The sequence below is a fragment of the Mesocricetus auratus genome, unplaced genomic scaffold (genome assembly GCF_017639785.1).
Source record: "Mesocricetus auratus isolate SY011 unplaced genomic scaffold, BCM_Maur_2.0 contig_9765_pilon_obj, whole genome shotgun sequence".
NCBI classification, from domain to species: domain Eukaryota; kingdom Metazoa; phylum Chordata; class Mammalia; order Rodentia; family Cricetidae; genus Mesocricetus; species Mesocricetus auratus.
Genome location: NW_024430765.1, coordinates 14,000 through 27,998, shown reverse-complemented (window position 1 = coordinate 27,998; position 13,999 = coordinate 14,000).

Here is a 13,999-nt window from a genome sequence, read left to right as displayed (position 1 = left end):
GTACAGGTAAGGGTTATGTCCAGTTGAAGAGGAGTGGTGTTTTCTGTAACCTATTTCTACACAGAAAACCACTAGGCATGCTCAGAAAAGCAGTTCTTCAGATACTGTGTGAGGTTACTGGTAGATGTTTGCTGCTTCTACGGTCTGGAGATGTCTTGTGTGCCCACCACCTCTGCAAAAGGATTGGAAATCTCAGGGCTGGCTTGGCATCTTCTTCTCTGCAGGATTTTTCTGGGGTTTCCCCACAGCAGCGCACCCTCAAGACAGTGAGCATTTGTGTAACACATAACTTTTCTTAGAGAGCAAGCTCTGTAAGAAGATGGTACCTAAACCAAAGTCACTTAGCACCTAGGCTCTGAGAACGTTTGCAGTGTTAACCTGACCCAACTCTACTAGCCAAAGGTGAGTCACAGGGCCAGCTGAGATCCAGGCAGAGTGAAATACACAGTATACTAGGACATGGTTCACCAGAGGGTTATCTTCAGAGATGAGTATAAAATCAGATCCAATTCCCAACCCTATAATAATTTATTCTAAAATGCAGATCCAGTGTTTCAGGTTCCACATCGTATGAAGTTTGCTCATAGTGTGATGCTGCTCTTCTGGGACAAAATGTCAGGCTGTGGTTAAAGCAGTTGTTGTCCCCAGGACTAGAGTTTAGACCCTCAGACACCTCTATGAATGACAGAAAGGTGTGCAACATGGAGACATGGCATCCCAGAGCAAGCTGGCTACTGATACTAGCCACGTTGATGGGGTCAGGGTTTTGACCAAGATGACTCAAGAAAAAGGTGGAAGAGTAAGGATGATTTCAGACACCATCTTCCACGTGGGCATGTGTGTGCACACACACACACACACACACACACACCCTCACTCACATGCAAACATGCATACATACACATATATATGCATATCATACAAACATGGAAAAATTAAAAAAGAAAACTAAAAGGATAAAACAGATAAAAATCTATAAATGAGACAAGGTATTTCGCACACACCAAAGAACCAGTACTTCAGATCCCTGATGATCTTTCTATTACTAGGATATCAGCTGGAAGTGGGCATTGGGTATAAATATTGCTACACTGTTATTCAGGCAAAAATCTCGAATACATAAATGCAACCATCAGAAAGGACAGTATATGTATACTTAGAGAGACAAACAGAAAGAAAAGAGAAGGAGAGAGATAGAAGGAGGGAGAGAGAGAGAGAGAGAGAGCTGTTGACAGTACAAACACCAGAGTTAACTCATTAACAAAATCTGTGCATAGACATCAACATCAGGTCTCATGGAGCATGAGAACGACAGAAGCAAAACCAGGACAAACAGGGATAGGATCACCACTCAAATCGTGTAAGTGTCTACGCATCCCCTTGTCTCAGATATCACCCTGGCTGCTGCCTTTTTACCACTTCATATTGACTTCATTCATTCATCCCATCTTCTGGATAAAATCATGATCCACACCACAGTGGTGGAAGCTAGAAATCTGCTACTCAACAATGTGATTAGTTTGGAGCCTGATGAGTACCAAGTCTCTACTTCCTGTTATCACAGGGATGATGGAAGGACTGGATGGAACAGTGTACATCAGAATTAGCATACATCACCATGCCTTGTTGCCAATCTCTAAAAAGGATGAATGCTGTACCCTCATGTGGAGAAGTGGACAAATGTCAAGCCTGTTCACTCTGCCGTTTTATAAGGACTCTGATGCCATCGATGGAGACTATGACTTTATAACTTCACATTCCCAGAAGGATCATCCCTCAATATCATCACATGGACAAATAAAGATCAGCATATGGATCTAGGAAGGCGCATACAGACCAAGCAATCAGGTAATAATTCCCATTTTTAGTTGCACACATGTACATGTATGTTCCTGATGTTCAGTGACTGTTAGGCACAAAACAGATACAACTATAAACATATTTCATTATATTCCTAAATCGCAAATACATAGTTGAAACTCACATAGATAAACAGGGTATATTCTGTTCAGAATTCTGAACCAAAATAAATTGGAAATTCACATTTCTTTCCATTGATACCACAACGAAGCAATTGCACATGGTCTCAGCATCAGTGTTTATTTGTATTTCAAAGTTGCATGTCTCCAACTGAAAATGGGGATAATGTGAAAATGTGAGAAGCAAAGGCAAAAACTGATAATTTGAGGAAAGAAAAATATACGGAATTAAGATTCTCCATTTCCATACCCTGTTTCTGCTTTTATTTCATTAAACTCATTCAACCATTCACTCATTCATTCAATTATTCACCCAGTCATCATGTATTTATTGAGTCAACCCCTACTCCTTAGTCACTATGAAATATAAATGTGTTTTTATTGATGCAATCCAGGAAAAATGCTCACTGTAGTAGTCTTACTTTCTCATTGCTGTGACAAAATATCTTGATAAAATCCAATATGGGGATAAATTATGGAAGTAAGCAGGGAATACATGGGGGGCAGAAACAGGAAGCTGGCTGGTCATATTGCATCTACACTTAGAAAGCAAAAGCAAAAAGTTAACTTGAAATAGGGCAGAAGATGGAGCAGGCTGTAAGGCCTCAAAACCCACCCACAGAGATCATCTTTCTCTCACAAGCCTTCATCCTTAATGGTTGCAAACCTCCTGAGGGGGCCCAGCAGCTGGGGACCAAGTGTCCACATGCATGGGTTTTTATGGGGCTTTGCATAGTCAAACCACAAAAGTGGTCTTTCACCGATGAACCAAATCTCCTTCTATTGTTACACAAACCAAATGAGTAATGCAAAATTGGTCTCCTTGGATGCATATCAGTCAGTCCTTCCCAATACAAGGAGCTTCTATCATCAACCTTGAGTACTATGGGCTCCACCTGCTGCTAGTGTGCCAGGCACTTGGACACCAAGTCCTCCCTTGAGCCCATGTGGTCACCGGTGGCAGGCTAAGAGACGGGGATCTGTCTTCATTTTGTGTCTGCCTCCTTTACTTCGAGTCATACTCTTACTTGACTCTACATAGGCACAACAGTCATGAAGGGGTGTCTGTCTAGCTAACCTTAGCTCACCCTTGAATTAGGCTAAGACAGAGACTGAAGTCATTCTCTTAAACCTGTAGTTTCCTTAGATTCCAGGAGGAACAAAGTGCTGAAGGCCAGATGGCCTGTGGGGGCAGATGTGTTATCTTACAGGAATCAGACTGGTCTGGATGCCAGCGAAAGGGAATTCCTCATACCATATTGCAGAACAAGACCAAGATGATACATAAAATCATACCTTGAGCAAGACTACTTGATTATGAATACCTTTTGTCTCCCTTTCTGAAATTTTCCTCTATTTAAACTTAAAACTCGCGTTGGTACCTCAAAGTCGAACATGGGGCCACTGGCCCCTTTTGTCTGTTCCATCTCCAAAGCATCACTTCAGTTCTCCTCTCTGCTTCTCCCCATCACCTGTCTCTGGCCTGTTGGAATTGGTAACTGGTGCTAGCCTGTTAAGGCTGCTGTGGTTGAGGCTTTCCCATCAAGCTTGGGTCACATCAGAAGATACCTGCAGGGGACTAGCTGGTCTGATTCTCTTTTGATGACAAGAGTAGAGTTGTCAGCAAGGGTAGAGTTCTGAGTGTGTCCTTGATGGAGGACAGAGATACCAGAAGACTGTCATGGCATCGAACTGTCTCTCACCGTTATCTGGAAGCTGCACATGACCATGTGACTAAGGGACTTGGAGGAGGCACCCAATACCACTTGGACCAACCAGCTCATCCTCCATCCCTCACCCAAGAGTCTGCCATGAGTCCTTAAAAAGCATCTAGACTAACGGTGATGGTGACCCCACATGCAGAGACCCACTCCTGCCATATAGGACCTCAGCACAAACCCCAGCTCCTATCCATGAATCTACTTTAAGTTTCTCTCTATGACATCACCCGCTGTGATCTGCAAATTTCATCTTCGAATTTTTAAGACAAGAATCTGAAAACCATTGTCTTAGAGTAGCTGTAGTTTGAGAACCCATGTCCCCCCCAACCCCAAGTTAAGTACTCTAAAAGCTGGAAAGGGTTCCATCAAATTCAAAGATACCACAAAATTTTCCAGTATCACCTGAATGTACTACATCCCTCATTTGAGAAGTCTACTGCTTTTCAATATTAATGATTGACATTTACAGTTTCTACCTACAGAGATCTGTTATAACCACTGTTTATTAAAAGGCCACACAACCATTGGTCATTTGATTGATCACTATTGAGGAAACCTTTACTGTGAGGGATGTAAAAACACAAAGTCTGGGTTGGTGCTCATGACCCAAAGGAAAAACTTTCAGTTGTTTAATAAATATTTTTTATTAATTTATTTTTTACATCCCAATCCCCATTCCCCCTCCCTCCTCTCCTCCTCTCCCCCCACCCCACCTCCCTCTCATCTGCTCAGCAAATTTATTAGTTTGTTGTTGCTGTTATTGTTGTTGTCGTCCTCGCTGCTGTGACAGAATCAACTCAAGGAAGAAAGGTTTTGCTTTGGTTTACAGTTCCATTTGAGTAAATCCATAGTGCTGGGAACAACATGGTAGCAGACAGGGCAGGAAGTTGGCTGATATATCTCAACCACACACAGGAAGCAGAGAGACAGAGAGAGAGGGGGAGAGAGAGAGAGAGAACATGAAGTGAGACAAGTCCACAAGCTCATCCAAGTGACAACCTTCTTCCAGCTTCCGACAAGCCACCACCTTCTAAAGGTTTTACAACCCCCCCTAACAGCAGCACCGACTGGGAATCAAGTGTCCAGACACATGAGTCTGCAGGGGGACATTTTAAATTCAAGTTACAACAGCACAACTGATAAGCTATTTAATATTCATGAGAAAATTGTCCAATATGAGAGGGATGAGATAATGAGAAGAAAGTTTTCTAAAGAGAAGTACATAACATGCACAGAAAACCCATCACTATGTTAATTTAGCCCTGTGTGCTTGTAACTTGAGCACTCTGGAGACTTGAGTCGCCACTCTCCCATGTCTATTTAATTCATGCATGATAGCTGCTTTATTTTACACAGATATTCACGGGCACATAAAACTTTACTGTATATTCCTTATATATCACCAAGCAATGGGAAGAAAACTCATTTTCTTACAAATATATTTTAAGTGGTTCCAAATAAAATACAAACTAGCACATTTCAAGAAAATGCATTAATAAATACATAATAATCATCTGAAAATTGTCCGGGAGCCAGTGATATGGCTCATTGGGTAAAGGTGCTTGCTGTCAAGCCTGAGGACTTCAGTTTGATCTCTCAGACCCATATCAGAGAAGGAGAGTACTAACTCCTTTAAGTTGTCCTCTGACTGCCACATGACACTGTGGTACATGTGCAAACATAGATATGTGCATGCACACACATGCTCTCTCGTGCATGCACACATACACACTAAGAAAAATAAGTATATAACTATAACTAAAAACGTTTCAGGAGAAAGCTGTCTGTTGAACAAGGCTGACCTTTATTCAAATAGCTATTAACTTTCATATAGCCAAGAAAATTCCCTTAGAGTACAAGTATCTAAAAGCCAAAAGCCTAAAAACAACAGCAAGAACAGTGAGTTATACTTCAGTCAGTCCTGGCATCACTATCTGTTTAAAGTGGTTTTCAGTGACCTTAAGTTGCATAGACAACATAAGCATTGTTTAAGAGATCCAAGCACTGGAACCCAACAGAACAACCCCTTGTCAGTGGCTGAAACCAATGTTGGGGTTTGAGGCATCTCTGAAGTTTAACCCTTAACCAGAGGGCAAGATTAAATGCTGTAATACTGATGGGGGAAGTCCTTCTGTGTACATGTTTTTGTGATTGGTTGATGAATAAAGCACTGTTGGCCAATAGGGAAGCAATATAGGTGGGACTAGGAGTTGAGGATGATTCTGGGAAATGTAGTCAAGAGTAGAGAGTTGCCATGTGGACCCAGAGGAGAGGACATGTGAGTCCCATGTTCTCAGTAAAATAAGACCTTATAAAAATATATATTAGTAATTATGGGTTAATAATTAAGTCAGAGCTAGCCATTAAGAAACCATAGAAAATAGCCAACAGCTTCATAATTAATATAGCGTCCTGTGTGTTCATTTGGGACTGACGTGGCTCTGGGACCAGACTGGTGGAAAGAATCGCGTAACTCAAAAAAATTCTCTGATGATGCCCAAATACAGAGGAAGATGCTGTAGAGGGGAGTCTGGTAGCATCTAGCATCTTCCTTGAGACCCAGACTGGGAATCTGGAGAGGAATTTCAAAGACTAAGCTGATAAGTCTATCATACTGCAAACACCAAGACAAGGTTGTTTGTTGTTTTCTTTTTTTTTTTTGCAATAAACACAAAATTAAAAGGGATGGATTAGAACATGTGTAACAAAGAAGAGGAATCATTACTTTGTTTTCTGATAGAATTAAGAAACCACCCACCAGGTTTGGCTCAGAGAATAAACCTGAGATTCTGGCAGGTGTAAGACTGTAATCCGCATAATATTCATATAATGTTTCTAAAAAGAAAAGCCACTGTTAGAAGAAAGCAGCCAAGCACAACCTGCCACACTAGGTACATTCATCAGAAAACAGACTGATCATTTATTAGCAAATCAGAAACCTTATCAGAGAGCCCAGGACAAAGAATGTCCTGTAATTAGCGACAAGCTTGCTGGTAGCATCACACAGCCAGCAGGGGAGGACTGGAGCAGCTTTTACCTTCAGCAGGCTGCCACAGAGAGGATGGATCTAGAGGGCAGACAACAGGGTTGTCTTGGGGCTGCCCGCACCCAGAAGCTCTCTCCACTGACAAACACTTCAAGAAAAGAGGAGACTGGGGGAGCTGGAGGGGAGACAGGGACCCAGCTCAATCTGGGTTTACTTTCCTATTGTTTTCCCAACTCACAGGGAGCCTGCTGGGGAGTCAGTCAGCAAAGGGTTCTGGGAAAGCAGATGATTGGCAATAGTGGGAAGCACAAACCAGAGCTGCCATGGAAATATCAGGCACCTTTCGTTTGCCATTAAAGGCATTCCCCAGCACAGAACAGGTGATACCAGCATCCATTCACCCGCGGACCATCATGGAAAAGCGTGCATTTATTGTCTCTAAGCAAGAAGGTAACTAGCAAGGTTGAAAATTTTAAAAAAGCCCACAAAACCAAATGTAACTGCTTTCCCAAGAATCTAAAAATCAAAAATGAAGCCCCTTTTTAGCAGCTCTTCCACTCTTAAGAGTTGTAAGATGGCCCATGTTTTAACTTGCCTGAGATATGAAAATACCCAGTGGCTGTTTTCCCAGAGTTATGGAGGTCTCCAGTACCACCTGATGTTTCCTTCTTCTGTTAGTACATCATATGTAAATTATTTTCAGGAGCAGCAGAGATTCACAGGGTAACAGCATTGAATTAACTCCCTGGGAAGCTCCCAACAGGATCTTATTGACTTGTAAAACTGAATGCATGTGCACCGAGATGATAACCCAGGACGCCAGAGCAGCACAACATTAACCTCTAGGTCTTGCTTTCATTAGATCTGTGGAGATTAGGTTAAGACAGCGCTGAGGCTTTCACAGGGAAAGCAGGAGATGTGGAGACCCATAATACATGGCTGAATCTCAGCCTGGACCTCAGGAAAGCTGATTCATAACCCACGGTGCACAGTCAAGCCATCGCTAACCAGGCAGGATGCAATCGAGACCCGGATATTCCCATCAGCCCTTCCTTTTGGTACCGTTGCCCCTTATTCCTCTCGTTCCCTTACTTGGCTCACACTCACAAGGCAACACATCTGTCCAGTGTTATCAGCAACACCCACATCTGCACAGACCCCACATCAATGGCAGCAGAGGCCTCATCAACTTTCACTTTATGTCATACAGGTTGGGCAGGCACCGGGATAAACCAGTGCAAAAGGCACTGGGATAAACTGGTGCGAAATGGAAGTCGTGGCGGTCTTTCTTCTTAGCTTTCCTCTTGCTGTGGTTTCAAGGGAAATATCAACTTATAATTGGGAGAAAGGGTTGGTGTGGTCCACACAAAAGTCCCACTTTTTACCAATACTGGCAGAAATGTGAGCAGAGCCGCACTGGAAATTCCCAGGATGTTAACCATTAGTGTGAGTGGTGGACGTTCGTTTCCTCGCCAACTCATGGCTGGACAGTGACTTCAGCGTTCACTCTATTCAGCCCAGCCCATGGGCTCAGGGATGGACCACACTGCCTGCTCTCCAGAGGAACCACATTTAGGGTGTGGCTAGAATAAGAAGAGTTCAGCCGTTTCCATACTTTCCTAGAGAAAAGGAGAAAAACGAAAAGTAACTGTAGGTGTAGGCACACTTCATAGAAAATAAGTGTACCGTGCTTCCTCAGGCAAGCGTGTTACCTGCCATGCCTGTGTACCAGACCGTCAGCCCTGGGAAGTACAGTACTGAGACTCATCTGCTGAGGTCTCTGAGAAGGGGTAAGAAAAAGAAAAGATTTCCTGCTGCTGCCCAAACACAATCCACCTTCTGTTTCTCTGAACAGAGAATGCTTCCAGTGTCTGTGATACGGGAACCAACACAGGTGCAATGATTGGGGGCGGGGGCACACTACAGGGGATCACCTCAGTCCACATCCAAGGCTGTCCTTGCTGTCAGAACTTAAGGTTCTCTGGTGTCAGCTCGCTTTTCCAGGATGCTGGCAAAACAGATTCTGCCTTCCAAGTTCTCTTAAGAACCATTTTTATGTTCTGTGTTTGAATGTTGAGTCTGCATGTATGTCTGAGCACCAAGTGCATACCTGGTGCCCATGGGCGCCAGAAGAGGGCTCTAGATCCCTGGGAACTGAAGGCACAGGTGGTTGTGAGCTGCCGTGAGGGTTCTGGAAAGCAAACCTAGGTCCTCTGCAAGAGCAGAGAGTGATCTTAAGTGCTGAGCCATCTCCCCAGTCTCTGTGCTTCAAACTCGTGTGAGGATCAAATTTGATGACATAATAAAAACGTGTGAAGTGCTTGGTAAGGTAAAATGCTACGCATTCGCGAATCCGGCCAGCAGACAGAGCACTGCAGAGTTAAGCATTCCCACTCGAACCTAAACTAACGCGCAAAACCAAAGCTCATCAAGAGGTCACACGACAGTCAACTATCTTACAAAGAGTTTCTGCTTCTTAGGAAAGAGGCAGCCACCTCAGTCCCCCATCTCTCTGGGGCCCTGTTGTAAGCTCAGACCAAACCATTCCCAGTTTCCATTTTCCCCGTCTTACAGATGTTAGAAACACTATCTTCTTTCCCAGGATTCCTTCCCTCCAGGATTGGTCACATGACATGTTTCTGGCCCATGAAACACAAACATGATTTTGTTTTCCAAGAAGGAATTCTAGGTACCCACTTGTTTTCTGGATCGACAGGGAAAAAAGAACAGGCTTGCGTACACTCTTTACTTTTCTTCACGAGTATAAGGAAACGGTGCATGAAGCTGAGCCAGGGAAGGCCGGGGAAGAACAGGGCCCCTTAGCTTCATGAACAACTGAACAAAACTTCAGGCTGTTTCCCCACATAAGTCCTTTTTCTGCAACTGCCCATAATCTCATTTCCTCTCACCACTTGCAAAGGGTAATGATTCTTCCTGCATCTCATTCAGATGAAGAGCCAGATCATAAGAATTTAATTCCTCTGAAACGTGTGGACACTTCAGCAGAGAGCACAGGATGGCAGAAGCATGACAATTCGAAAACCAACCATGCGTTTGGAATAGGATCAGTGGACCAGGACTATGCTGCCAACTCCTGCATTCCCCATCACTGCTTTCAGTCTGCAGTCAGGGTCCTCGTGCCAGTCCGGGCTGGCCTCTGCTGGTTCTGACAGTTCTCCTAAATCTGCACCTTGGTTAGGCTGGCGAGCTGGCTGAGGGCTGCAGTCTATCTGCTCAACTTGCCTTCTAACATATGCCCATTGGAGGACACAGTGCTGGGCTCAGCTCTCAGGCCTTCCTGGCTCTTGTGTCCCAGTGAGGTATAAGATATTGGACTCTGGAGGAGCAAAGGGGGAGGGGAGGTGCCTTGGTGTTCTACTCCGATGAAGGGGGAACTAACAAGGTGGTAGGTTCAGGTGAAAGTGGGTCCCAGGCTTTAGAAGCAAGAGGCTATGGAAAGCACTTCAAAGGGACCAAGCTCTACTACTGAGGAATGGTGACCTTAAGTGATGCTCATTTTCCTAACTGTGAAATAAGGTTAAACTAGATGGCCTGCTGTCAATTAATCCAAGCCCTTAGAGTATACAATTTAACGTTCCTACACTTTCAAAGTGTACAGATGATTACTGATTAGAGTAGCTACATAGAAACTCCAGGAAAAATTAATTTCATTAAGTGATATAATTGTTAAAATACCAGAGAATTTTCTTTTTTCAGCTTAATTGGCTGGAAAATGTTAATGTTTCAAATTGACCCGATCCTAAACATTTCAGCAGATCTAGTTTCCTGCACAATTGCAGAGGTACGGAGTGCCTGACCATTCCTTTCCCCGCCAGATTCCTTAACAAGAAACTACTCAAGTTTCTGGAGTTCAACACACTGTGAAGGTCAATAGTAGTCTAATCTTAGAAGCATCATTTTTTAAAACTGTAACTCATCTTTTTATTAACCAAAAATGTAAAAAATGTTAAGTTTTTGAAATTACAAGAAAGAATTATATCTTCATTATTAGAAAAAAGTTTGGTTTTTAATAAAAACAAATTTGTGGCAGAGTTGAGATATGAGTGCTGGGTTTTTTCCGTTTTTGGTTTTTCAAGCCAGGGTTTCGATGTATTGTTTTGTGTTTTGGAGGCTGTCCTGGAATTCGCTCTGTAGACCAGGCTGGCCTCAAACTCACAGAGATCCACCTGCCTCTGCCTCCTGAGTGCTGAGATTAAAGGCATGTGCGACCAACGCCTGGCATGAGTGCTATTTTTTAAAATAGCACATATGTTTGTGGATCTAGTATGTGGGTGGTGTTTTCTAGCATGTGCACATGCATGGCCAGGTGCACTTGAGCAGGGTCTGCATGTGTGGGTCACAAGATGGCTCACAGGCATCCATTATCTTCTCACTGTTGGGTTCTAGGGATCAGGCTTGACAGTGAGTACTATAACCTGAGTCATGGCATCAGCCCCTTTTAAAAGAAGCAAGATACATAGTCTGCAAAACATAACCAAAGTTAGTGGGGGAAACTTGAAATGGGATGGGTAGAGATGGGAACTGGTGGGCTGGAATGACACAACTCAGTGTAAAACACACACATTGTTACTCTTAAGTGTCATAATACATCTGTGCCCAACACTTTAGAGACAGAGATATGTGAACTGGGGATCGTGTATAATTAACCAAATTCACTTATATATCTGCTACTTAGTGTGTGTGTGTGTGTGTGTGTGTGTGTGTGTGTGTGTGTGTGTCTGTGTATGCAGGTGGAGAATGGAGGCCAGTGACAGGTGTCACCATTATGAAATGTCACTTTATTTTTGAAGACAGGCTCTCTCACTGAACCTTCTACAACAGGGTCTCTCACTGCACCCTTAGCTCATCAGTTCAGATATTGGCAGGCCAACAACCCCAGAGATTCACTGCCTCCTCCTTCCCAGCACTGTGATTACAGGCACACACTGTCACACCTACCTTTTACGTAGGTGCTGGGGATCAAATTTGGGTCCTCATACTCACATAGAATTTATCAACTGAGCCATCTTAGCTTGTATATGCCAACCTCTTGTACAACCAATTTTATAATGAATGGTCATTGCAGTAGGCTGTGTTCACATATTCATGTACTTTCTAACACTAATGATAAATGAAAAATGAAGAGATGAAAGAACATAACAACTGGTTAATATTAATTACAAATGTAAGGACCTGACTGTGTTTAGAACTTTGCTTAGGTTCCAATGTATGTGACTATATTGGAGAAACAATCAAATATCACAATCACAGAATCATGTTGGGCTCCCTTGAGATGTTTTGAAAAACAAACAATTAAAAACTAGCAATAATTATTGGTTTGTATTTCAGTTTGGACCAAAGTCATCCTACTGGACCAACCAGCCAGATGACTGCACCTTCCTCTCTAGAGCGCTAGTGTTCTTACAGTAGCCATAACTCTTTCTGAGAATAGAGTTCAGAGGCTTGAATTTCTAAGGAGCTCACCAATTATCTATATTAAGTTTCAGAAAGGAGCACAAACTCCAAAATAATTCCATCCCACCCTTCTACTGACACATCTAACAACCTAAGGACAAGGACTCAAATACCCAATTGTGACAGTTCTCACTCAGGAGCCAATGAATCTGGAAACAATGCTTCCAGAAGTTGTGTTAAGTTGCTTGGAAAAGAAAGTGCCTGATAAAGATTGGACCCTGAACCACAGCGCAGTCGAGTGATCACATATTCTAGGAATGCTATCTGTTCCCTCACTACCAAGAAAGGCCACTTTGCCTTTTAGCTGTCTCCAACTTGTCTGTAGTCAACCCATATCAAAATACTTTGACTACCCGGTCTTGTAATTTCTTTCAAAAGTAACCTCACCTGTGAGACTATAAATTTATAAAGTTCTCCTAGGAGATAAAGACAAATCTGGGGGTAGGTCTTACTTAATCTTGGGACTAGGCAAGCCCCTGTCTGGAATACAGTACTCCCTAGTAGCTTGTAGATTTCACCCTATTCCCCTTCCGGGAACATGAATGGGAAAGACCTTCCTGGATGGACAGTGGTGACAGAAGCATCTTTCTTTAGGTCAGGTATCCCAAAGCATCAGTAACCTGAGAGCTCTAGTCACTTTCCAAATTTCTTAAACAGGGTGACCCCATTAGCCTAGAGTTGAAGAAATTAGCATGAAGAGTTCTGCAATATGGCTTCAGGTAGCCAGGGAAGTGGATGATGAGAGTGGATTATAGGAAGATGATGGGAGTGGGTTATAGGAAGATGGTGGGAGTGGGTTATAGGCAGATGATGGGAGTGGTGGATGATGGGGGTAGGTGATTGGAAGCTGATGAGGCAAACAGATAATGGGTGGTAGGTAATGGGCCCATGTTGTACCCAGAAACTAAAATGATCTATAAAAGCCAGCAGAAGCCAAAAGTCAAAGAATGAGTAGGACTAAAGTATTTAACCTATATGCCTTTCTTGCTCATGGTGCAGGCCTTGTGGGTCTTATAGGAATCCAGGCCACTTATATTTCAGACAGTGATGTGAGGGAGGCAGCCAACCTCACAAAGGCATTTCAGGGTTCTCGTGACAGAACTCTGCTATAGCATAGTATGTTTCAAACAGAAGGACTATGTGACATAACTTGCACAATGGACCAAATCTGATGGTAGTTTAGAGGTGGAACAGCGTTCCAGATGCTATTGAGAGATGGCCATCCAATCTGCAGTTGTCCCATGCCCAGCCACCTTCAAGTCTAATTGTCTATCACCACAAGGTTAAGAACTTGAGAACACGTACATTTTCGAGTTAATGCTATTTTTTTCTTGGTATGGTTTTAATGAACCTTGAGCATATTTGAAGAAAGAAAAACGAAAAACCAATCATTTGTGTATGAAGGTGCCAATTAGACCTCTGCATTTAACATCTTAGAACAGACACTGACAATCAGGAACCAGGAACCAACTCACATTGTTCAGACAGACTGAAGTCTAGGTGGCAAGCATAAGTTTGGAATTTTCATTTCAACTAGAAAAACATGTTTATACACTACCAAAGTAAAATAAATCATGTAACAAACAAGACACCAGAGGAGATAGACAGAAATGTCATATTCCTTGCTCAAGTGTTATGCCAAGGAGAGCAACATACACGTCTACTCACCCCAGGGAGCCCATGGCAGATCAAAGTACAGATACGACCAAAGTCCACCATGGTGACCCAAGTTTTATTGGGGTAACTTGCAGGAATATGGATAAGGGGTTACTTATAGGCCCAGAAATGGCTCAAAGACAGCTGCATCACCAAAGCCTACCCCAACATGAGTGACAGCT